Source organism: Leguminivora glycinivorella, chromosome 2 (assembly GCF_023078275.1).
Source record: "Leguminivora glycinivorella isolate SPB_JAAS2020 chromosome 2, LegGlyc_1.1, whole genome shotgun sequence".
NCBI classification, from domain to species: domain Eukaryota; kingdom Metazoa; phylum Arthropoda; class Insecta; order Lepidoptera; family Tortricidae; genus Leguminivora; species Leguminivora glycinivorella.
The window spans coordinates 23,249,260-23,274,760 of NC_062972.1; the positions used below are offsets into that span (position 1 = coordinate 23,249,260).

The 25,501-nt window shown below is 35.4% G+C and overlaps 1 protein-coding gene across 1 annotated transcript in view; it reads left to right on the forward strand.

Moving 5' to 3' along the window:
* Positions 1 to 25,501, forward strand: part of LOC125242267 — a 64,157-nt gene that overhangs the window by 4,687 nt on the left and 33,969 nt on the right. The window lies entirely within an intron of this gene.

Consider the following 25,501-nt stretch of genomic DNA (forward strand, 5'->3'; position numbering starts at 1 on the left):
GGAAATAAGTCGAGTCTAAACAATATCAATATATAAGGTCCTAATTTATTAGTTGCAGATATTTTAACACATGATACTTTACATTAAAATAATTAACTTTAAATATAAATTAAGAAATCTTTTCATGTAACTTTTTTGATTTCATTTTCCAAACAAAAAAATTAATTATAATTTCGTCTAAAAAAAATCATCACACTGTCTGTCATGTCAACAATTGTTTGTTGTAAATGTCGTAAAGGTTCGGCGGGAAAACTGCACATGTCATTGAAGTGGCCAGTTACAGTTAAGTGGTACGTAAAAGAGGTACTAGAATCTGTTCAATGAGTTTTCATTTAATAATCACATAAACAGGGTGTTTTTACGTAGCAAATTTGTTTTTCCGTTTTCTCCAAAAAAACATCGTAAAAGCTATAATGTTTCACGGTTTAATATACTCCAGAGACCGAGTACTATCAGCTGTAAAAATATCTGCATCTAATAAATTAGGACCTTATATAGGTACGTTTTTGGCTTGTGATAGTTGTACCGTTTTTGATTTTAACTTCGAAATACAGTTTTGATAATGATTCGTATGGTGTTACTAAAATCATTCGAAAGTATTAAGTAAAAATAAAATATGTATATGTGACATGGTTGTGAAGAATGATAAGAGGTGAACAGAAGTAAGCCTACACTGCATTGTTCATCATCATATTTAAGTCGGTAGAATTATCGTAAGCTCTAACCGTTTTTTATTATTTTTGTTTAAGTATATTTAGATTGTGCAACATGCGGTGACAAATATTTCAAAAGAGAGTAGGGTTTCAAGTTGGTTATTATTTTTATAATCAGCATTACCCAACAGGGACCGTATGGGTACTCTTTAAAACGGTTTTGACACTTTTGACCGACTATTTTACGGCTACCCGACCGTTAATTGACATTGCTGGCTGTCACTTTGACAAAAAGTCGTCATGGGTGTCGTCAATAGGTTTTCGGGGGTGGTAGCTCAGGTAGGTGGTAACTCTGGTAGTAACTATAGAAAAACCAAGCATTGCTAAGAAATGTTACCAAACCAATTCACGACATCTTAATATCCTATTACCTTTTCTTAATAAAAAAGTTTCAAAAACAGATAAGTAGTTGGATTTATATGAGTCTGTAATATCGTGACTAAATTGTATCGCAGGTGTTCGTTATAAAAACAGTATTATGCAATATCTGGACCTGAAAAGAAAAGGTTATGAAACCCATCTACGGGACTTATGCCGGTCTTGCCTTATAAATAGAAAAATGCTTATATGTTCAAAATTTTAAAATTTTTTATTAATTATCTAGCACATTCTGCCCTGTTATTACGTAAAATAACAATGATCATGATTTTGGAACCTAGTCTCATATGAAATTACGCGACAACAAGCACTAGACGGTCTTTCTGTACTCATCACGGGAGGACGGTCAACCCGCCGAGCCTTATAAAATGTGATTTTTATGACTTAAAAGTACCTTATTTCACCAAAATATTATAAAAGCTTTGTAAAATATAATATTTGCTATCTCATAGGACCATGCGCATTACGCCAGACTACATTAATTATAGAGTTTTATCCACTCAAACTTTATTTCAAATAAACTATGCCGGTCTTGCCCGCACTGACCTTAGATCGCAAACTATTCACTTATTACTTTCTTCACTTTATCCATGTGTAACTTGAAAAAAAAAATTGGAGAAATTGATTACTTATTAGGCATCAGTAGGGTTGTAAATATTGGGTTGGTAAGAAAGTAATGAGCGAATCATAACCAATATTGTAATTTTTATTTAATTTATTATTTTAATCATTTATCAAAAATATAACGGCCTTCGTTATCTACTACTTGTCTCCATCGTTCTGGTAAAGAATGAATAGCATCGGCGAAGAAGTTCTTAGGTTTAGATTCAAAAAACTCAGCTATGTACTGTCGTAGATGGGCTTGATCATCGAACTTTTTTTCATTCAAGGCATTGCTTAGCGATCTGAACAATGCGTAATCCGTAGGTGCCAAGTCTGGAGAGTACGGTGGATGAGGTATCACTTTCCAACCTAGCTCCAATAGCTTTAGCCGAGTCACTTATGCAATGTGTGGGCGAGCATTGTCGTGTAAGAAAAAAACTTTAGCATGCTGTGAACGATTCTGACAGATTTTTTGGTTTAAATTTTCAAGCTGATTACAGTATACTGATGCGGTAACAGTCATTCCACTTGGTAGGAGTTCCCAGTGAATAATACCATGAATATCCCACCAAACGGACAGCATAACTTTTTTCGGGTGAGGCTCTGTTTTTGGTGCCTCTATTCCTTTTTCGTTTGGAGCTAGCCACTGACGTTTGCGTGTGTGATTTATATATAAGACCCATTTTTCATTTCCAGTGATAAGATGGTCCAACCAGTTGAATGTGCGGCGAAAAGACAGAAGTTGTATGCAGATATCGGCACGGCGGTTTAGTTGATCTCTATCAAGTTCGTGCGGTATCCAAACACTGTATTTGTAGTTTTTTCCCAACTCGTGTAAATGTGTTTCTATGGTGACATGAGAGCAGCCTAACTCGGTAGCAAGAGTACGACTCGTTAGCCTCGGTTCTCCTTCAATTAAGGTTTTTAATTTGGCTACATCAATCTTCACCGGTCGACCAGACTTAGGTTGATCTGATAATGAAAAGTCGCCACTACGAAACCGCTGGAACCATCGTTTCGCCGTGGCCTCAGACACAACTTCAGGAGCAACACGCTGACATATATTACGCACTGCTTCGGCGGCTGAATGGCCAGACTGAAATTCATATAGTAAGCAATGCCTTACATGCACTTTTAATTCGTCCATTTTCTTCCTTATATTAGCTCGGCGACAGCTAGTAAATGACTGACGAGAAACTGTGCGACTCACCCTTTATATACTTTCGACCATAGAAGATTCTAGAACTCTCTCAAACATTTTATGTGGAATTCAATCGATCGCTCATTACTTTCTTACCAACCCAATAGAAAAAAAACCAAATGTTTTTTTTCAGAATTATGAAAAAAAACATGAAAAAAAACCGAGCACCTTGGTTTTTTTTCTATGGTTTTTTTTTTCAGATGAACAAATAATACGACAATAACGGTTTTTCGTGAGTAGTAACGTGTTTCAATAACAATAACGTACATTTTAATTCAGTATACAAACGTTTATTGGGGAATCCCCGATGCGGCGTGTAGCATGGAGAGACGGTGGTGTTGCCAACAGTAAATAGTGATAACTACAAACTACAGATTTCTTAAATGTTACTTTTATAAGACCGGAAATTAAAGTTATTTGATTAAATTCGTTTAATAGTTAACATTAAGTCTAAAAAACCGTATAAAAGTATTAACTACTTTGCAAATTTTGAGATTTCGTACTTTAGAAAAAAAACATACTCCAGAAAAAAAACTGTTTTTTTTCACGGTTTTTTTTCATGTTTTTTTTTCAAGCTAGAAAAAAAACCGTTTTTTTACAACCCTAGGCATCAGCTAAACAATCCCTTGCCCTTATCAATTTATAGGTAAGTATCTAATTAATAATTTATTTTATAAGCATAATAAAAATATTGGGTACAACACAGAAGGCATATGTTGAGTAGTACAAAGGCGAATTTAGCTCTAAGAGTAATCTCTTCCAGTTAACCTAGTCTATGGTTATTTTTTTTAGAACTTGTTAAATCATAGATTCGTTTAGTCCGTTTGTAAGTGTTACGAGGGGCGTTCAATAAGTAATGATAATGAGTATTAAAACATAAGAATGTGAGTATCCTTATATTTTTATAATTAAAAGTAACTCTTTTGTGATTTATTTACATATTTAATTTTTTCAATTATTATTTGTTTGCCCCCTTTAAAAATTAAAATCTTAACGATAGTCTAAATACCATGTCAGTAAGCACTTCACTTCATTATACTTCAGAGTAGCGATTATTTTACAATTTTATTTAAAGGTCGGGTATAAAATATTAATGATCCTTATATTACCTTCAATATTAGGTATGTCACTTGTAGCTTTAAATACACTAACTTGAGCAGCACCCTCGGCAATTTGAGGGTTCGGCCCTGTCGACTGTCATTTTGAAGGCCAAAAACATTATTATTTTTTTGTTCAAAATGTTCTTATTGTAACAAATCATTTTTTTAATATTAAAATGATTGTATGTTCTTCTTTAATACTAACGTAATTTTGTTTCCAATCTATATTCTCAATTTTCGTGATAATCTGTAAAAATCGTGAACATGACCCAAAACAGCACCTAGAGTTTTTTTGGATACCATACCGTTTGAAAATGTATCTATACGAACTTTTTTTATTGATGTTACTAACAAAGGATAAACCCAGCTTTAATTTAAAGTATGATTATTTTTGATATTCATGTCAGAAATGAACTCAAGACATGTCAAATATCCATGAAAACATGCTCTTATTTTACTGAAAATGTTCATCCCCCACCTTGTGTCAATTATTTACATATCAAAGAAAAACAAATGAAAGTAGTAAAAATTTGAATTATGCAATTTCACTTTAATGAGTACTGCTACATGGACAAGTTAAGAAAAATTAAATCAAGATACAGGAACATATCCATTCTCATTACTTTTTGGACGTCCCTCGTATTAATCAGTTTTTAATGTTTAATGGTCAACAAGAAATTTAAAAAAAACATATGCCTTTTATGATGTATTAGCCCCTGAGTTACATACATTTAATATTAGATAAAAAAGCACCCTTAACTTGCTAAATCATAGATTCATTTTGATTCGTTTTAGATTGGTTTTGTTTATATGTATGGTCAAACCTGTTTAAAATTCTAAATGTGATGAAAATGAAACAACGTCTAATGTAAACTCCTTTTCATAATTTACACGTGCATGAAGCCCTATTCCGGGTGTCGTTTTACATGTTCCAGGTAATTTGCTAAATTATTTTACACATACATTTATGGGAAATTATTTTATATTAATTGACCTATATCCGACATGAAACCGTATAATATTTGATCGAGCAGCGTGATCAGCAGCAAATATTAAAATTGTAACAGTTATAATTAATTACATTGCATGTACCCAACATAAACACAGTACCTAAATACAATACCAGTAATTTCATAAGGATGAAATTTAATAGAAAAAAAAATATAAATGATGATATCGTGGGTAGGTAATAATAATACGGTTCACTGGTATCCAAGGGTATCCAATGGCTTATGTACCTGTAAATGGGTTCCAGCAGGCGTTCTACATGACATCAAAGCTCTTCAAACGGCCTCTACGTTTTTCGCCATTCGCCAAAAAAACTTAAAAAAACGTTTGTAGGTAATCTACTTATTTATTTATTATACACTGTGGGTACGTCCCAATGTAAAGTTAACCAAGCAGCTAGGAACATACTCTTTATAACCAGTTACTAGTTCCTATGTGGTATTAATGTCAATGAAACTAAGTTACTGAGTTAGTAAGTAAGTACATAACTTACACGTTCCTAAAACGACTACAATTACCATTATACTAATAAATAACTGTCTCTATATAAATAGGTATCCAACATAGATATGAGAATCTCAAATAGTATAAATTACATTGGTTTGTTATAAGTTTTAATAGCGAAATTGATAGACTCAAGCAATATGGTTTCAAACTTTCAATTCATTAAAACTTAACACATTATTTACGTCACAAGCCCCCCACTCCGGAACTTTGATGCTCTATATCTTTGTATTTTTTTTATTAATTAGAAAAAGTGAAAAATACGTGTTAAGTATTGGGTTGGTAAGAAAGTAATGAGCGATCGATTGAATTCTACATAAAATTTTTGAGAGAGTTCTAGAATCTTCTATGGTCGAAAGTATATAAAGGGTGAGTCGCACAGTTTCTCGTCAGTCATTCAATAGCTGTCGCCGAGCTAATATAAGGAAGAAAATGGACGAATTAAAAGTGCATGTAAGGCATTGCTTACTATATGAATTTCAGTCTGGCCATTCAGCCGCCGAAGCAGTGCGTAATATATGTCAGCGTGTTGCTCCTGAAGTTGTGTCTGAGGCCACGGCGAAACGATGGTTCCAGCGGTTTCGTAGTGGCGACTTTTCATTATCAGATCAACCTAAGTCTGGTCGACCGGTGAAGATTGATGTAGCCAAATTAAAAACCTTAATTGAAGGAGAACCGAGGCTAACGAGTCGTACTCTTGCTACCGAGTTAGGCTGCTCTCATGTCACCATAGAAACACATTTACACGAGTTGGGAAAAAACTACAAATACAGTGTTTGGATACCGCACGAACTTGATAGAGATCAACTAAACCGCCGTGCCGATATCTGCATACAACTTCTGTCTTTTCGCCGCACATTCAACTGGTTGGACCATCTTATCACTGGAGATGAAAAATGGGTCTTATACATAAATCACACACGCAAACGTCAGTGGCTAGCTCCAAACGAAAAAGGAATAGAGGCACCAAAAACAGAGCCTCACCCGAAAAAAGTTATGCTGTCCGTTTGGTGGGATATTCATGGTATTATTCACTGGGAACTCCTACCAAGTGGAATGACTGTTACCGCATCAGTATACTGTAATCAGCTTGAAAATTTAAACCAAAAAATCTGTCAGAATCGTCCACAGCATGCTAAAGTTTTTTTCTTACACGACAATGCTCGCCCACACATTGCATAAGTGACTCGGCTAAAGCTATTGGAGCTAGGTTGGAAAGTGATACCTCATCCACCGTACTCTCCAGACTTGGCACCTACGGATTACGCATTGTTCAGATCGCTAAGCAATGCCTTGAATGAAAAAAGTTCGATGATCAAGCCCATCTACGACAGTACATAGCTGAGTTTTTTGAATCTAAACCTAAGAACTTCTTCGCCGATGCTATTCATTCTTTACCAGAACGATGGAGACAAGTAGTAGATAACGAAGGCCGTTATATTTTTGATAAATGATTAAAATAATAAATTAAATAAAAATTACAATATTGGTTATGATTCGCTCGTTACTTTCTTACCAACCCAATATTTTTGGACGATCTAACTGACGGACTAAACAGAATGCCATTTTTTTATGTAGTCGTCATCCCTATTGAGTAACATCTTAGATGTTACACCATTAGCATTACACAGTGCCCAGATTTAACTCTCAAACTTATTTTTGTAAGTTATCGTATTTCCGTACTAAATAGACGACGGGAAATATTGTGTGGTAACTTTGAGTTGGCTTGAATGCTCCGTCTTGTCTTGTAGTTGAGTGGTCTGTGGTATTTGTATTAGGTACAGCCATCGGCATAAATAAGTGATGATTTCTGTACCTTGTCGCTTTTAATCATTTGACAACTTCGTATGACATTCCGAACAAGATGTTAATGTGACAAGGTACAGAAATCATCACTTATTTATGCCGGTGACTGTACATACTACATATCCTCCTTCATATCAGGTACTGCCCCATCAATTGGTAGACATACACAATAGGTAATAAATCCTACAGCTTCAACCTGTTCACTTTTATAGACCCTCGTCAGAAGAAAATTCCATATGTGTTATATGGTGATATGATAATCCCTGGTAGTCTTAGTGTTTTTCAGGCAGGCAATCATGGCCCGGACTATTTGTAAGTGCGATAGGGGCGGCCAGATGTTTTATCATTTATCGCACGACCATACTTGTCTGCCTGAACAACATAGAAAATGTTTGCACTGTTGTCATGTGAAATATTATTTTGCAAATTCAAAAAAAAATTACCTAGGTTTATACCGTTTATAGTATCAATAGTATTATTATTGGAATCTTACTCAAATACACCGTGTTGTTTTTGTTTTCCGTTAAATTCGACACGTAGTTTTAGTTAAATTCGCAAAAAAAATGTCATCATTTTCTTACATAATAAATGAATTTATTAGTGTGAGAGACCCTTATGAATAACATTCAAGTTAGTGTCAAGTGATTGACGGCACATGTCAAAACAAATAATATTAGGAATTGGTAAAGGTTGTCACACACGTGTTCAGTAATTATCTTTATTTTTTTAATAACTCGATAACCGTAAGAGTTAAGACGCTAGTTTCTTAGAGAAATTAATTGTATTTGATCTAAAGAACCTTCCCTTAAAGTTTGGATTCCATTTTTGAATGTTTGACAATTATTTTAAAACAAAAAACCGGCCAAGAGCGTGTCGGGCCACGCTCAGTGTAGGGTTCCGTAGTTTTCCGTATTTTTCTCAAAAACTACTGAACCTATCAAGTTCAAAACAATTTTCCTAGAAAGTCTTTATAAAGTTCTACTTTTGTGATTTTTTTCATATTTTTTAAACATATGGTTCAAAAGTTAGAGGGGGGGGGGACGCACTTTTTTTTTCTTTAGGAGCGATTATTTCCGAAAATATTAATATTATCAAAAAACGATCTTAGTAAACCCTTATTCATTTTTAAATACCTATCCAACAATATATCACACGTTGGGTTTAGAATGAAAAAAAATATCAGCCCCCACTTTACATGTAGGGGGGGTACCCTAATAAAACATTTTTTTCCATTTTTTATTTTTGCACTTTGTCGGCGTGATTTAAATACATATTGGTACCAAATTTCAGCTTTCTAGTGCTAACGGTTACTGAGATTATCCGCGGACGGACGGACGGACGGACGGACGGACGGACGGACGGACGGACGGACGGACGGACGGACGGACGGACGGACGGACGGACGGACGGACGGACGGACAGACAGACATGGCGAAACTATAAGGGTTCCTAGTTGACTACGGAACCCTAAAAACAGTCATTTGCTGCGATTGCTCACGATGGAGTGGACATTAAAAGAAAACCGAATAGCTGTTTTAGCGTTGCACCGCTGTGGGCACTCGCCAAGTACCATTTTCAAGTTGCTCAAAAAATTTAATATAACGCTTAGGTTTGTGTACCGTACTATTGATAGGTACAATGAAGTCTCTAGTGTTGAGGACAAAAAAGAACTGGCCGGCCACGCTCCGTAAGAACACCAGCAGTGATCAAAGCGATCAAGGCCCGTATAGCAAGAAATCCTGTCCGAAAACAGAAGTTGATGGCTTTGCAGATGGGTGTCAGTAGGAAAACCCTCAAAAAGATTTTATACGAAGATCTTATAAGTAGTAGATACTCGTACTTGTACCTTATCCTTTTCGAAGTACACAGTTTCAGACCGGTCTAACTAGGTACTCGTTTCAAAACGAACCGAGCTTGCTGTGAACGGATAAAAACATATTCACAACGAGACCTCTAGCCAAGAGTGTAATCGATGGCGCTCCGTTTCGTGTAGAAGTTATCCCTCTCTGTTGTTCTTCCGTATTGGCGCGACAGTTGCTTATCGTTCGCCACGGGTCGTCAAGTATTGTACGGATTGCTAGATCCCCAGGGTACGTAGCCAAATGTTGAAACGCTTACGATAATATCGTTATCGGACTGCGTTTCGATGGGGGTCTAGCGTCAACGATTTTCATTTCGGCTAAGCCAACTGGCCTATATTTTTCAGAACCATGGTACTTTGGACTATTCTCTGATTATTCACTTTGGCGGCTAACGTTTTGATGTGACGATTTGGTTTTATTTATCATTGATAGCACTATCTAAACCGATATCACAAGGGTATTAGCATAGACTAAACTAAATAAAGGAAGACATGTAACTCAGTACATCGCTACACGGCCTACTTAACGCGAGTTATCGTCGCTGGTACCTCTTAGTTTTCGAGTTATTTACAGATGGCGCTATTTTCAATGTTTAAAAGTGCCGTCTAGTGAGATAATAATTAATTACATTGCCGAGTAACCATATCTGAATATGATTCAATATTTTGAGCCGGGCGGCTCCTTGTTTTTTGGCTTAGGGGTTAGTGTATTTGACTTGCACGTCTATGATCCCGAGTTCGAGACCCAGGTCCGGATTTTTTTAAATATGTTTGTTATTGTTGTTTTTTTACTTTTTTTTATATATAATTGAATATTAGAAAAATAAGTATGATTTGAAGTTGAATCATAGAAAAGTAAGTATTGTTCGCGCCTACTTGTTGTCTGTTTATAAAAACCATAGGTATAGGTCCTATACCTACTCGACTCTCTAATCACTTGCCGCCGAAGTCAAGAGGACGGAATAAAATAATAGGTCATATGAATTATTTAAATCATGAGTTGTATAGTAGGAACCTTAAATTGTAGGTATGTAACCTCAACAAATGTACTAGTAAACCCTCAGTACCAAAAAGTACGGAAGAACCGGGATTTACCGGTTCTTTCCCAGTACCGGAAATCTCAGTCCCGGTTCTGGGACTGGTACCGGTTCTGCATTCCCTAGTAGTGAGGTGTTTTATGAAAATGAAAAAAATTCTATCTTTTTATTGTGTCGTCCAATTTTTACAAAACGTATCTCAAATGAAAGGTATTGCTTTATGTAATTGAAAAAAAAAATAAAAAAAAATATAAAAAAAAATAAAAAAAGTAAATTTACGTCTCGCACTGAATAACTTCAAAGAATGACAGACAAAATGTACAATGTCGATATATGAGTTTTTTTATATCAAAGACAGATAAATTCATAGTTGAAAACTAAAGACCGCATCGAAATCGGATTAGCATTTTTTAAGATACAAGTTGCCAAAGTTGGGAAACATACATACATACATACAATCACGCCTGTATCCCATAAAGGGGTAGGCAGAGCACACGAAACTACCAAAGCTTCAGTGCCACTCCTGGCAAATAAGGGGTTGAAAGAAAACGAAACTGTGACATTGCAGTGACAGGTTGCCAGCCTCTCGCCTACAAAGTTGAAAATTAAAGTACTACTAATTAAAGTAGTACTAAAGTTGGGAAAATTTGCTTTATATGGCCACTTTGAAATTCCTTTGCCAGAAAGTCAGAAATAATATATTTTTCTTACACAGAAAAGTACATAGTGACAGTATAACTCAAAATAAAATAAAAAATTCCGAGGATATCATAATTTCATCCCTTAGGACGACGAGCGTAGCGAGGTCTGTTACGAAAACCGAAAAAAAATTGTACGTCGTCCGATTTTGACAAAACATATTTCAATTGAAAGGTGTTGCTTTATGTAACTTAAAAAAAATATTGAAAAAAAATTGGAAAAAAAAATGTAAGATTAAAAAAAAACTTAAATTTTCGTATCACAAAAAACGGTAGACACGATGTATAATATCGATATATGATTTTTTTTAATTAAAGAAAAATAGATTCAAGATTATAATCAGCACTAAAAATCGAATCGAAATCGGATCAGTAGTTTTTAAGATACGAGTTGTCAAAGTTGGCTTAGTTTGTTTATATGGTCGCTTATAAATTCCTTAGCTAGAAAGTCAGGAACATTATATTTTTCTTACAGTTATAAGTATGCATTTGTAATAGACATCATACACACATATACAGTTACATAAAACAATACCTTTCAATTGAAATATGTTTTGTCAAAATCGGACGACGTACAAAAAAATAAGATTTTTTTTCGCTACGCTCGTAGTCCTAACCTAAGGCATGAAATTATGATATCCTCGGAATTTTTTATTTTATTTTGAGTTGTACTGTCATAATGTACTTTTCGGTGTAAGAAAAATATATTATTTCTGACTTTCTGGCAAAGGAATTTCAAAGTGGCCATATAAAGCAAATTTTCCCAACTTTGGCAACTTGTATCTTAAAAAACGCTAATCCGATTTCGATGCGGTCTTTAGTTTTCAACTATGAATTTATCTGTCTTTGATATAAAAAAACTCATATATCGACATTGTACATTTTGTCTGTCATTCTTTGAAGTCATTCAGTGCGAGACGTAAATTTACTTTTTTTAATTTTTTTCTTACTTTTTTTATAATAATTTTTGTTTTAATTTTTTTTTTAATTACATAAAGCAATACCTTTCATTTGAGATACGTTTTGTCAAAATCGGACGATACAATAAAAAAATAGAATTTTTTTCATTTTCATAAAACACCTCGCTACGGTCGGTTTCCTAAGGGATGAAATTTCAATATCTTCGGAAAAAAACGTTTACTATGATGTCTACTATCACCATGCAAAGCGGCTTGCTTCCATCCAGAAGTGCAGCTTTTGGCCAGAAATTCTCCATAACAAGTATGACTATAAAAACCGGCCAAGAGCGTGTCGGGCCACGCTCAGTGTAGGGTTCCGTAGTTTTCCGTATTTTTCTCAAAAACTACTAAACCTATCAAGTTCAAAACAATTTTCCTAGAAAGTCTTTATAATGTTCTACTTTTGTGATTTTTTTCATATTTTTTAAACATATGGTTCAAAAGTTAGAGGGGGGGGACGCACTTTTTTTTTCTTTAGGAGCGTTTATTTCCGAAAATATTAATATTATCAAGAAACGATCTTAGTAAACCCTTATTCATTTTTAAATACCTATCCAACAATATATCACACGTTGGGGTTGGAATGAAAAAAAATATCAGCCCCCACTTTACATGTAGGGGGGGTACCCTAATAAAACATTTTTTTCCATTTTTTATTTTTGCACTTTGTTGGCGTAATTGATATACATATTGGTACCAAATTTCAGCTTTCTAGTGCTAACGGTTACTGAGATTATCCGCGGACGGACGGACGGACGGACGGACGGACGGACAGACAGACATGGCGAAACTATAAGGGTTCCTAGTTGACTACGGAACCCTAAAAAGCTCGTGTTATTATTTTGAAGTTTATTAATAAACGTTACGAAAATTTATGTTTAAGTAAATAAATAATTTTATTTTTAGCAAAGTGCCTTTCTTTTTCTGTATACCTCATGTTTATTTAAGCAAAGATTTCTTTATTATAAATATTATAATAAAGAAAATTTGTTACTTTTCTTAATTATAAATATTATAATAAAAAAAGAAACAGAGTAAAACAAGAAAAAATAAATACAAAAAGATATGTCAGTCTTGGAATTGGAACCGAGGACCTCACGCCGCTACACTACACCGCTACGCTACACTAACTATCCTCTTACCGATGCTGACGAAAAAATGTAACGCTTACACATGTCATTTCCTAGGGGGGGTCCTTTACTCTGATGCGAACTGTACGAAAAATTCCGATTAGTAAAAAAATACTTAATTGTTTTTGTAAATTTCGGTGTTATATAATGAAAATGTTGTATGATCAAGTTCCAAATTTTTAAATATTACGACTTGGGTCATTTAAATGAAATTATTTCGTGAATTGAACAATACCATTTGTCGCGAGAGTATAGTAATGCCATCTATTGTTTTACGAGTCAAACATATAAATTGGACTACGGAGTTCTCATTCTTTGTTAGTCTCTTTTCTCTGGTATTAATTATATTAGCCAATCGCGTAATTTGGCAGCACAGATTGTTGTTGTTTATAATAAATACTGTAATCAGTTGCAGGCATATCGTACCGGAAATATAATGTCAGGACTTTCAATCGTGGTTGACGAGCGCTTTAGATTATTTAAATACCATTTCATCTAATCACCTTTAATGTACAAAACTGACTACATATATCATAGCATACGTTACGTTTCTTATCTTAATTATCTTATGCGAAAGTCGAAACACTGAATTAGACCCAAGAACCATCAGCGATGCCAAGTCCTCTCGCACATTTTCTCCTGCATTCCGTCATCAATTTTGGACATTTTTATAGTTAATATTAAAAACGATTCACGAATTAGAAGGGCCGGTGGACATTTATATGTAATAGGAAAAAAAATATTTTTGTTGTATGCAACATAGTCCAGCAGAGTTTTTCATATTTTAATATTGTCTGTTATATAAAAATTACTCTGTAGGGTTAGCATAAATGATTGCCTCGATAGTAGGTACGTTGCCGCGAGATAGACTACCCGTCCTTACGTCATTAATACAATTAGACAAAGACGTGTCATCTATCTCGCGGCGACATACTCTCGCGGTAATCATACTCATCATGTGCTAGGGTACTTAACTGGTGTCTTATTCTTCTAAGCACAGATGCAGACAATAATAAATCGCAATAATAATTTAATCAAAATAAAATAAAGATAATGGAAACGTCAAGTTTGGGCCCAGGGGAGAACCATCACATAAATGTAACAGAATATTACCTACGTAGAAATTGTAGGTATACATTTTTATAGAGAAAATAAACAATATTAAGTCTAATACGAAACCGGAATTAGAATTATTAGTATAAATATGTTTTGTTCATTTCGTCCATTTATTGAATACATAAGGAAGGTTATTATAGGTTAAGATATGTTTGTGTATGTATCTACTCGTACTTCGTATTCAGTAACAAAAGGTTTGTCGTTTTCAACGACCTTACAAAAGCATTTAAACAAAGTTTCCTAGAAGGACGAAAGTTCCTGTGTTTCACTATTATTAAAAATATCGGAATAATGTATTTATAGGTTAAGACGCTACAGGAGCGAAAATGCTAAAATGGAAAGGACCCCCCCCCCCTTTCCATTTGGTAATTCTAGTTTAGTATACTAGTGTTATTAGATTTATCGAAAAAAAATTGTCCATTGAGAACAACTCAGTTAAAAGATATTGCGAAAAAATCTTCAAAATCGAGGTTCCGCTCTCGTCTGTTTCCTCCTTCAAAACTTAATCAATCGTAACGAAATTTGAGAATCTGAATAACAATAAAATAATCTGTGTCAGACCGTCTAGTTTTTTTTGACTAATTGTCACCAATTTTTAATACCACACCTTTTATTACGCCATAAATAATAAATAACGCCGTTTTTGGATTTTTATTATGGGGTCTTTAAAAATAAGAATATCAAAAAAAAACAAAACGGTTCGACACAAAACGGCTCGACACATAAAAACAGTTATAACCTGTGTTGAAAAAATCATTGCTCTGTCTTCAAAAACCAGGAAGGAAATATTCGAGAGCGTTTGTATGGAGAATTGACCCCTCCTGTATCGTCTTACAAGTACAGATTTTTTAATCTGTCTAAAAAACATTCGAGCAAAGCTTTTTGGATCATATTCTTATACTTAGTATGTGCGCTGTTTATGTTTTATTTAATCATATTAGAATGAGGCCAGATGCGATAGGACGAATAACGAACTAAAAAAAACCCGTGTGATCAAGGACAATGAAAATTACTGACTAAAGTGTCAAATAAAATAACGAATGGGTGACGAAAGCATAATGTGATGAATTTGAGAACTTAACAAGAAACGATGGGACGATTTAAGACAATGATTCCAAGAAATATATGCGCACATTCAATGAAACCACAAGTAATCGTGTTAACGAAAATAGCCTATTAGAATTATTAGGGTCTTAAATTCGAAATGTATCTAATAAATAACATTTCAAAATTTATTACCGATAAACGCAGATTTGGGGTACTTAAATGAAGTATGGTCACTTTATTTGACCTTAATCTGACACAAAATAAAATTGTAAGTAGGTAGTAAAAATGTTATCCTTACTATGTATACAAAATTACAATTTTTAATATACTCATAGAAAAACGATTTAAATTTTGGTAGATGAAAACTAAAAAATATTGTGTTTACATTTTCTTAGTGAAATTCAATACCTACATTGAATTATGTCAAGAAACGACCTACTAAAGGCGTCTGTCTCAGGAATTCAGTTAAGGCCGGTAAATAGTAATTTGTTTTACAAGGGGGCAAAGTAGTTGTTTAAACGCATGTGCCAATATTGATACCCGAGCAAGCGAATTCCAATAAAAAACCGCGAGCCGAGCGTAGAGAGAGAGAGGTTAAAAAAATGGAATCTTGAGCGTTGCGAGGGTTTCAAGGCACGAAGGTTAAACAAATCTGCCACCGAGTGAAACGCAAAATTTTTCACTACACCAACACGAACAAAATATTGACTGTAAAACATCAAATGAAATCAAATCCATGAATTTATTCAGTATTTACGAGTATGATTCAAAATCATCATTAAATAGTAAATTGTACCAGCCAGATTAACATCAAGTTAAGATTTGTATAAAATTACTTTGCACTCTTGGGGATAAAATGGAATTTGCTATCTGTTTTCGAACAACAAAGAGAGCCTTTACCAGGTCGGCGTGGTGAAAAATAATATTTTTCAATACTTACAGAATAGTACAATGGTGCTTTTTGTCCGCACTATGCGTAAAGTGGTTAATTTTTTGTCAGGTCGAAACTTAAGAGGGCCATCTGTAATAAAAACGTTGTAGGATACACGTGCGAAAAGGAAATTCGTAACACATGTTGATTTAATTTATCGCCACTCGTTTCGAACTTTGTTTTTTTCGTTTTTCCTCACTTGTATCGTAATATAATAACATACTATCTTAAATTAAAGTTTTGAAATTAAATTAATATTTAATTATATGCCGAGAAATAAAAAAAAGATTGATCTAAAGATAACTTATGATTTTCCCTATTTTCTCTCATTAATTGTTATCATAATGCACACAACTGTCTTTTATGTGTTTAAACATTTATAGACCGCCCATATCTGCTAAGTTAGACGATGTAATCAGGAGAAAATGTAAAGATTACTGAGAATGAACATTTAGTAGGCGGTATTATGGGAAACACGTTTTAAGATAAGAAAATATGTATCTTAACCCAAATGTAATCTAGTCAGGCAGGATTATCTTTATAAGTATAAGGTGCCATTCGCTAGGTGCTCGTCTGCTGCCTGCCCATGTTGTGAGTTTTTCCATATTTTATGTAGTCAAACTACCTAGTTCTAACATCCACCGCTTACATTTTGACATGCCCATAAGATTACGTCTTGATATTTGTGTCAATCATCGCTCTTTAACCCATTCAGTGCTAATCACAACACGTTTTCATTCCGCCTCTACGACGTTGCGCTACGACCGTAGCAGCTACGGTTGGCCCAGTGGTGAATGTGTTAACACACATTGCCAATTGTAAATATCTAGGTATAGTGTATCTAAGTGCACTTAACATTAGGTATGTGGCGTTTCAAAAAAATGAACTCACATCTGAAATACATTTTGAGCTTATTTTACTCAGAATCAAAAAAGAAAATATTTTTAGAATTGAGCGTAATGTAGGTACTCTTTTTTTCTGAATAAGGATAAACACAAAGTTGGGGAAGTTATAAGTAAATGTTAAGACGAAAACAAAGAAAACTCAAACAACTTTGATAATAGTTAACAATCGTGTTGCAATGACTTTACTTTGATTAGCCATCAAGCGAGATAAAAGAAGAAATTAAATTCATTTTAAGTGCTGAAAAAGAACGGAAACATAATCCTTTGTGCTTTACTATGAGCTCGCAAGATCAAAGAGCATTTTTGCTTTGACTAATGTAGGTACACGAGTTTTCCTCTTGAGTTAGTTTTTAGTTAGACTTCGGAGATTTTTATTGTTACAATTGTACATGTAAAAACAGATGTTGAATTTTTAATTGACTAACATCAAAATATCTAAGTATTATATTTGATATGACCTTCACTTTACGCCTTTTTACAGCAAGTGTGTATTTCTTTTTTTTGCCATTTTTTTTAATTTTGATTTTTTTACGGAATTTTAGGTTAATTGTACTCAACTCACAAATTGTACGAATGGCCACAAACGCTCACGAAACGAAACGCTCGTAGATATCTATCTCTATCGCTGGCGCGACAGAGCCAGACTACCTTTCGCGGCGATTCCTTTTCGTTTCTCGTTGTAGAAATGCCATTCGGCTACGGCACCGGACCTGGTGGTGGACCTTTGACGACAAACGTCAACTTCATATAAATAGGTCATGCGGATCGTTCCGCGTGGTTGGTCTGTGTGACACTAAAACCGGCCGCAGGCCGCTTTCACATTATCGATCCGATATCGGATGTCGGAAGGATATCAATGAAAAAAATCCAAGATGGCGCCTGTAATGTATGGGATATCGGTCCGACATCCGATATCGGATCGGATAATGTGAAAACGCGCTTACAGGTCAACTGTAACTTACACTAATATTATGGCAGAAGGATGAATCTTGAGGGCGTCATTCGGATTTATCGTGCATTTCGCTCACTTTCCCAGTAGGCCTAGCACATGATGGCCGCGGGAGTATGTCGCCGCGAGATAGATGACACGTCCTTGTCTAATTGTATTAATGACATAAGGACAGGTAGTCTATCTCGCGGCGACATACTCCCGCGGCCATCATGTGCTAGGCCTGCAGAGCTGTATCATGGCATGGCATATTGGCATAATGTATATTGTCTTTGACTGATTGACATCTTTCAGATATCGTACTTACATAAGGAGTTGGATTATTAATATTTAGTGTAATTCTTTAAGTAATACAATTCAGTACATATCAGATAGAGTTTATAACACACTTGTAATATTGCAAATGAAATTACGGTGCCCGTTCGTGCGTTAAAGTTGCAATATTTACAATTTGTACCTTCGTAAGCTCGAGAGCTACGGTAATGTGGCTTATTGCATACTTATACGAGCCAGTTTTTCCTCCTACAAAGCCTTTCTTGCGACAATGACGACCTTTAATAACACCTTCATTATATCTTAGACCTTTCATCATTTCTTGAAGTGTTTGTTTGATAGCGCTTTCCCTATCTTAATGATCAACGGCGTTCATAGAATTATGTGTAAGGCTTTGAAAGACTCTGTTTAAATAATAAACACGCTAATTGTCTTGAAAATTCAAAGGAATGTTGTTGGTAAACAGACACAGCCTGCTTTTATATAGCCTGCTTTTTTGCCTGCCTCACGGAGCTTTTTCACTCAGAGCTTGTGTGTAGAGAAAACATGACGTGCATGACCTTTTTAGGTTTTTAGCCTAATATTTATAATGGAATTAACCTAACATCCTTTTGCATCGGGATACCTATTAATTTACATAACACAATATAAATAGTTCAGAATGCCTGTCATCGAATTATTATCAAAGTTAAAAAAAAAAACTTCTACATGTATTACTCTAATAAAAAGTTTAGATTTTAATTATTTTAATTATTTTTTTTTAATTAGGTTCTATTTACCAATAGATTTACGAAGACTCTGAAAAGAGTTACAAGATTAGAATTATCTTTCAAGTCTTATATTATTCATTCCCGTCCATTAAACTCCAAGATTTACCAGAAAATTTGTCACTACTTGGGTTACAATAAACCGACGGAATATTGTTATTCGACCAGCTAGAACCCAAGTTGAAAACCCCCGCCTCCATTTTTATCATGTCACTCTTCAATCACGAAACTTTTTGTCCCATGAATACTTTAATGCCAAAGTCAAACCGGCCAGAGATGCAACTCAAACAATTTCAATGAACTGTGGGCAGTAAGTATTATGGCACAATCAATATTGAGCTGTTCGGTCATCGGCTATAAGTTTTAAGTCAATTTTCATTTCAATTAAGCTTTTATTTTTACCGTTAGGCGGCGTCATAAAGTTATCGAATTCAATACGCTTATAGACAACTTATAAACAGGTGATTTTGTTAAGTCTATCCACACCTTAAGCACAGTACAATAAAGAGTACTATCGTAGCAGCCTTAAGAGCAGTGGTGTCCGAAGTTCCGACTCCGACCCACATAAGAAATACCTACGATCAAATTCACCCTAGACTTAATCTTACTCATAATTTTGTGTGTTAGGGTCGGCAACGCGTATTATAGTACTATATTGTGCAACAAGGGAGGTAAGGGGGATTTTGTCAACAAGCGTTAATAACTCGCGACAGCCGCAGGCTGGAGAGAGTTATAGACACGAGTTTACAAAATTCTTACCTCCTGAGTGACACACAATATTTTCATCACATTTGAGAGGAAAACACAGAAAAAAAATCATAAAGCAAAACCTTCAATGAAGAATGGCGGTGTCGTACTGCCCGTTGCTATGGCAACGCGGTCAAGCGCAAATCGAGGTGGCCGTCACAATTTCCTGCCAGATTGCAAATTATAACGATTTATCTACGTGAAATTTGCAAAATAAATGTAAAACACACTGAAATAATTGTAAAACATAAATAAATAGTACATTACATCAGAGGCCGGGAAAATGAGGATTTCCGGCCAAGTGGGTATATACCGGATAGGGATACGAGGCCGGGAATCCGTTTTAACACTTTCGAAACCGGGCTCTACGCGGCGCTACGACATTTTCGCTACATACGGGGAAACCCATGTAATCGGCTACGCTTCTACGAGCGGTGTACCCGACAGTCGGGTTCTTGGTAGCGAAAGTGTTAACGCCGAGGCATGTATAGTGCTTTTCTCAAACATACAATGAAATAAAAAAAAAATGCTCTAAAGGACAATATTTTATAAAAAAAAGTTACTTTACAGGCCTAGGCCTAAAAAATAATATGAAATCCCTTTACAGTCCTCTCGAGTTGTTGCGCCCAAAAAGCGATACTTCCCAGCCCATTTTAATGAATGTAAAGACAATATTTCATTGCATGTTTGACACAGAGAACCTCCTATAGAGTGGCAGTCTTGTATATTTGGTTCGCGATACGAGTCACCAGTGTTTGGGGTGCGAGGAGCGGGCGGGGAATGTGTTAAGCGCGCTGTGATTGGCCGTTTCAAGGACGGCGGGCAGTCGCGCCAGATGAAAAGGGACAGAAGTATGACTGTCCCTCTACTGACGCGTAAGTGGCCAATGTAAGTTGACCTATGCCGGCTCTGAATAAATTATAAATAAGACTTATTTGTGGAATGTAATGCCGTCTGTTTTTAAATTTGAGCTTCTTGTTACCTTTCCACATCATTTCACACTACAGGTGGACATCTTTAAGGCATCAAAATACCCTTTTCCAATTTTTTTGTGCGAAAAACACGCGCTGCTTTCGGGTCTGTTACTTGGTCGATACTGATCGGGCACGGCGAGCGCCCGCGCTTATATCAGTGCAAATACTAGGAAGGCTGGCCACCGCGAGTCGTCTTGTAATAGATGTCTATAGGGGTTGGTCTGTGATGTTTGAGAAAATGCATTTTTCATACCGTGTAATATTTTTTTATAGCTTAATAGTCAAATTTTAGTTGTGCAAAAAAATCCTTGGCTGATTGAAACATCCTTTGCCTGAAGTATTGTACGGATTGTATTAATTTTTAAAACTAAATCCATTATTCCCTTGGGAATATAATAGTACATTATTCTTCAGTACACGTAGATGCAATGAGACCACAAACTACTAAGAAGATACTACGTATAATGCGACCTTTAAACAGCAAATGTGATGAAAAAATTTAAAACATTGGAGGAGTTGTTTTAATACGCGTTCATATCCTACGGGAGACTGCCTATCATCAGGCGAGTATTGTGCACATGTCGCCCATACATCGATCTAAAAATAAAATGCCGACGACTACGTCTATACTAATACTGTCTATAATAATACGTTAATACTAATAAAAAAGAAAGTCTACTTCTTGACCATCCTAAATCGGGGGGCATAATCGTTTACGGACAGTAAACGCGTTCAGCCGGAAAGCGTCAAATTTTAGGCTGCTACGCTAAACGAAGCTACGTCTTCCCGGTTCCGGCGAGCAGAAAAATAATTTGTTAGGTAGGTAAGAATGCCTTTAGATCACATGTTTGTTGACTCCGGCAAGTGTGATCTTCTTATACATGTGATCTAAGACATTTATTACTTTATTTGGCCTAGGTAGGTGTGTAATCTACTATTATGCTTGGCTACGGTAGCCGAATGCACAAACGCTCACGAAACGCTCATAATCTCTATCGCTCTTGCGTATTCGCGGCGTTTCGTTTTCGTTTCGCGTCGTAGAAATGCCTTTCGGCTACGGGGCCTGATTTCACTTAACCGTAGTTACAGAAATATTATACTGAGAATCTAACTGTTACTTTGGGTCTAACTCTGAAAATAAGGAACCATGTGGTTGTTGACCGTACATGTTTAATACATTACTCGATAAATCACGTAAATGTCATGGACAAACTATGCAATTTTTGGTTTTCTTTTGGTTTACTTCGTATATTTTATATGGTTGTATATTTGCGTCCCTTGGCCGCGTAAAAAAGGAAGTTCGAAAGGAGTGGCGATAAATTAGAACACAGCCGGAGTGTTTTAAATCGACACGAGTTACGAATTCCCTTTTCGCACGTGTATCGTACTACGTTTTTCAGTACAGATGGCCATCCAAAGTTTCGACCTGACGAATCACTTCTCGCACTAGTGCGTAAAAAAGCACCATCTGTACTGAAATAGTACATTACGATACAAGTGCGTAAAAAAGGAAGTTCGAAACGAGTGGCGATAAATTAAAACACGACCGAAGGGAGTGTTTTAAATCGACACGAGTTACGAATTTCCTTTTCGCACGTGTATCGTACGACGTTTTTCAGTACAGATGAGCCTCCGAAGTTTCGACCTAGCATATAATGAACCACTTCTCGAACTAGTGCGTAAAAAAATGACCATCTGTACTGAAAATCATATTATGATGGCGGCTGTATATCCGCTTCATTCAGCCGTCGTTTTTGAATGACATTTCATCTGAATTAAAGATTAGTTCTCTAATTTTGTTGGTTGGTAATTAATAGTTATTTGTTATACAAGGGTGCAAAGTTGTATTTTAACGCCGAGTGTGGAATTGAAAAACGAGCAAGTGAAAGGGTTCTATAGTTGAACCACGAGCGAAGCGAGTGGTTCGAGAATAGAATCCTGAACTTGCGAGTTTTTTAACACACGAGAAGTAAAATACATTTGCACCCGAGTGTAACACAAAACTTTTCCCCTCACAATAGCGAGGAAAGTACAACGCAAAAAACGCGTTTATCACTGCTTCCAGTAGTTCCACAGGTGGTAAAACATCGTCATCACTTCAGTCACTTTTATCAATTTTAAAGCAGAAAAAATACTATATTCAAGGTCAAATTACTTTATCACTAGTGGATAAAATGCTACGCAAAAGTGGGAAAAATAAAGTATAGTTAGGTCTGTCTTTAATCAAAAGTTACTTCATTACTCTACATTAACTATCCTGACCTTTACTTCAATTTCATTAATCGATTATTGTAATTCAGATTACAAATGATCCATTACAAACACGATAATTATTATAATTCACATTGTAGGTATAATTGCCGCCTCAAAACGTTCGTAATTTAACATCGTGTCCAAAGGGCCCAATATTAAATTGGAACAAAATTGCATTTGTTTTGTTCTGTTCCAAAAAAATTAACTCGCCTTAAATTCGAAAATCACGGTATACTCCATACACCCCTCATGTTAGGGAAGGGTGGGGTTAGAAAGAAACAAAGTAGCCTATGCCACTCCCCAACCCTTCTACTATCTACTGAACCCTAAAAACGACGTCAATTCGTCAGTCAGTTTTGTCGTGACAGACGGACAAACAAACATATACACTTTCCCATTTATAATATTAAGTATGGCTTAACTTATTCTATTTTTGACGTAGTTTGATGTTTAAAACTTAAGTGAAAACGAAAAATCTCGTAACTGTGTTAACCTTTGCAAAGCTGCTTTAAATAATAAATGAAATCTCATTGAGGTTTCGAACATCATCTTTGCCGTCAAAAGTGGCACCCAAAGTGGCTAGAGAGTAAATGACATCGCCGCAAGGTTGGCTGTAACTTGATAAAATATTCACAGTAAATCCATTAGTTTAAGTGAGATTAATCAAAGTTTAATACGAATTATGGAATTATTATCACTTAATGGCGTATACTGGGAACCTATTATCAAATTATAATGATAATCTTTGAGTACCTATAAAAAGTTTTTCTATTTGAAAAGTTTCAAATCGACTTAGCTATAATTGTTGGAAATATAAAATTAATCAGATTTTTGCAAGTATTGGCGTATTTTAAGCGTCTAGTCATCAACATGGACTTTCAATAGGGACTGAGCTCACTCTTTTTTTGCCATACTAAATTGAACTTTATCACCGGCGCAGAAAGGCGTTCTTATCAGACTAGTAAAAGTGTGTCCACATGAGAGGGTCAAAGTTGGGGCTGGTGTCCCTCTCGCACGTGTGACCAGTGTTAAAGAGATTACTATAGTAGTAGTATTTTTACCTGTATGATAACTAAGTTTATAAACTTCTTAATTTTTTTTTTGTATTATATCGAGGCAAGGATATTAATACCTTGTAACGAATTAGTAAGTCATTATTATGAAGCCATAAAACCAAAGATTTGCGCAATTAAAAAAAAACCTTTAATTCGGTATTAGTAGATTTGGTAGTAACTTTGAATATTGACTGGTATCCCCAAATAATGACAGTGATGACGTCATTCAAATGATTTTGACAGTGGCAATAAGTGGGAGAGGGACACCAGCCCCAACTTTACCCTCTCATGTGGACACACTTTTTGGCCTAACAACTCAATCTAGCTTAATAATATATAAATCTATGGTCATCAACGCTATTTAAATGGCGTCGTTTTGTAGTAACGTAGGAATGGTTTAAAACAAAATACTATAGTTATTTGTTTTACAAAGGGGCAAAGTTGTTGTTTAACCGTACGTGCCAATATTGATACCCGAGCAAGCGAAAGATTCCAATATTGAACAGCGAGCGTAGCGAGTGGTTCAAAAAGTGGAAGCGTTGCGAGGGTTTCAAGGCACGAAGGTTAAAAAAACTTTGCCCCGAGTGAAACACAAAATTTTTCACCACACCAACACAAACAAAATACTAATTAGAAAACATCAAATTAAATCAAATCCATCAATTTATTCAATATTTATGATTCATAATCATCATTTCATCATGGAAATCCGTGATCTCTGCCTACCCCTCTGGGAAACAGGCGTGATTGTATGTATGTATGTATGTATAATCATCATTTGTAGGTAAATTCTACCAGCCAGCTTAAGGCATCAAGTTAAAATTTATATGAAATTACTTTGCACTCTTGTGGATAAAATGCAATTTTGCTATCTATTTTCGAATAGCAAAGTAAGCCATTTACCAGTTGGTGTGGTGAAAAAAACTTTTCCGCTGCGACATTATGCCATAGATTGTCGTTCCTTCTGTATCGTTTCGGATTTTTGGTACGATAGAGTCAGTGAGGAGGCACACTCATAAATTATGACAGATGGCGCCACATTATTAGTCCATTGCACAGATAAACAATTTCATACGTGAGAGCGAGAAGAAGATATTTTTTTCTCTCTCACACTATGAATGACAGTGACATGCCTAGACACTTGCACAGGCGCCGCCTGGCGGGATAAAATTTCAGTGTGCCTCCTCATTGCGTATCGCACGTTTGGCTAGATGGCTTCTGTTAAACAGATGATTAAACCTTCTCTTCAAACATGGTATGAAATATTGATATTATGTTCCTTATAATAATCGTTTCCACAGATATTTGTGACATAGCATAGCAATTCCTAGGTATATGGCAATTTAAAAACAACTAATAGCTTGTAGGTTCTAGTTAATATTGGTGCCTGCGGTTTGACGTTTTGATTTTTTTTATGTAAGTCAAGGTGTTTCACAGAGAAACGAAAATTAACACGCTACTACTCACGGTTATATACAGCAAAGTT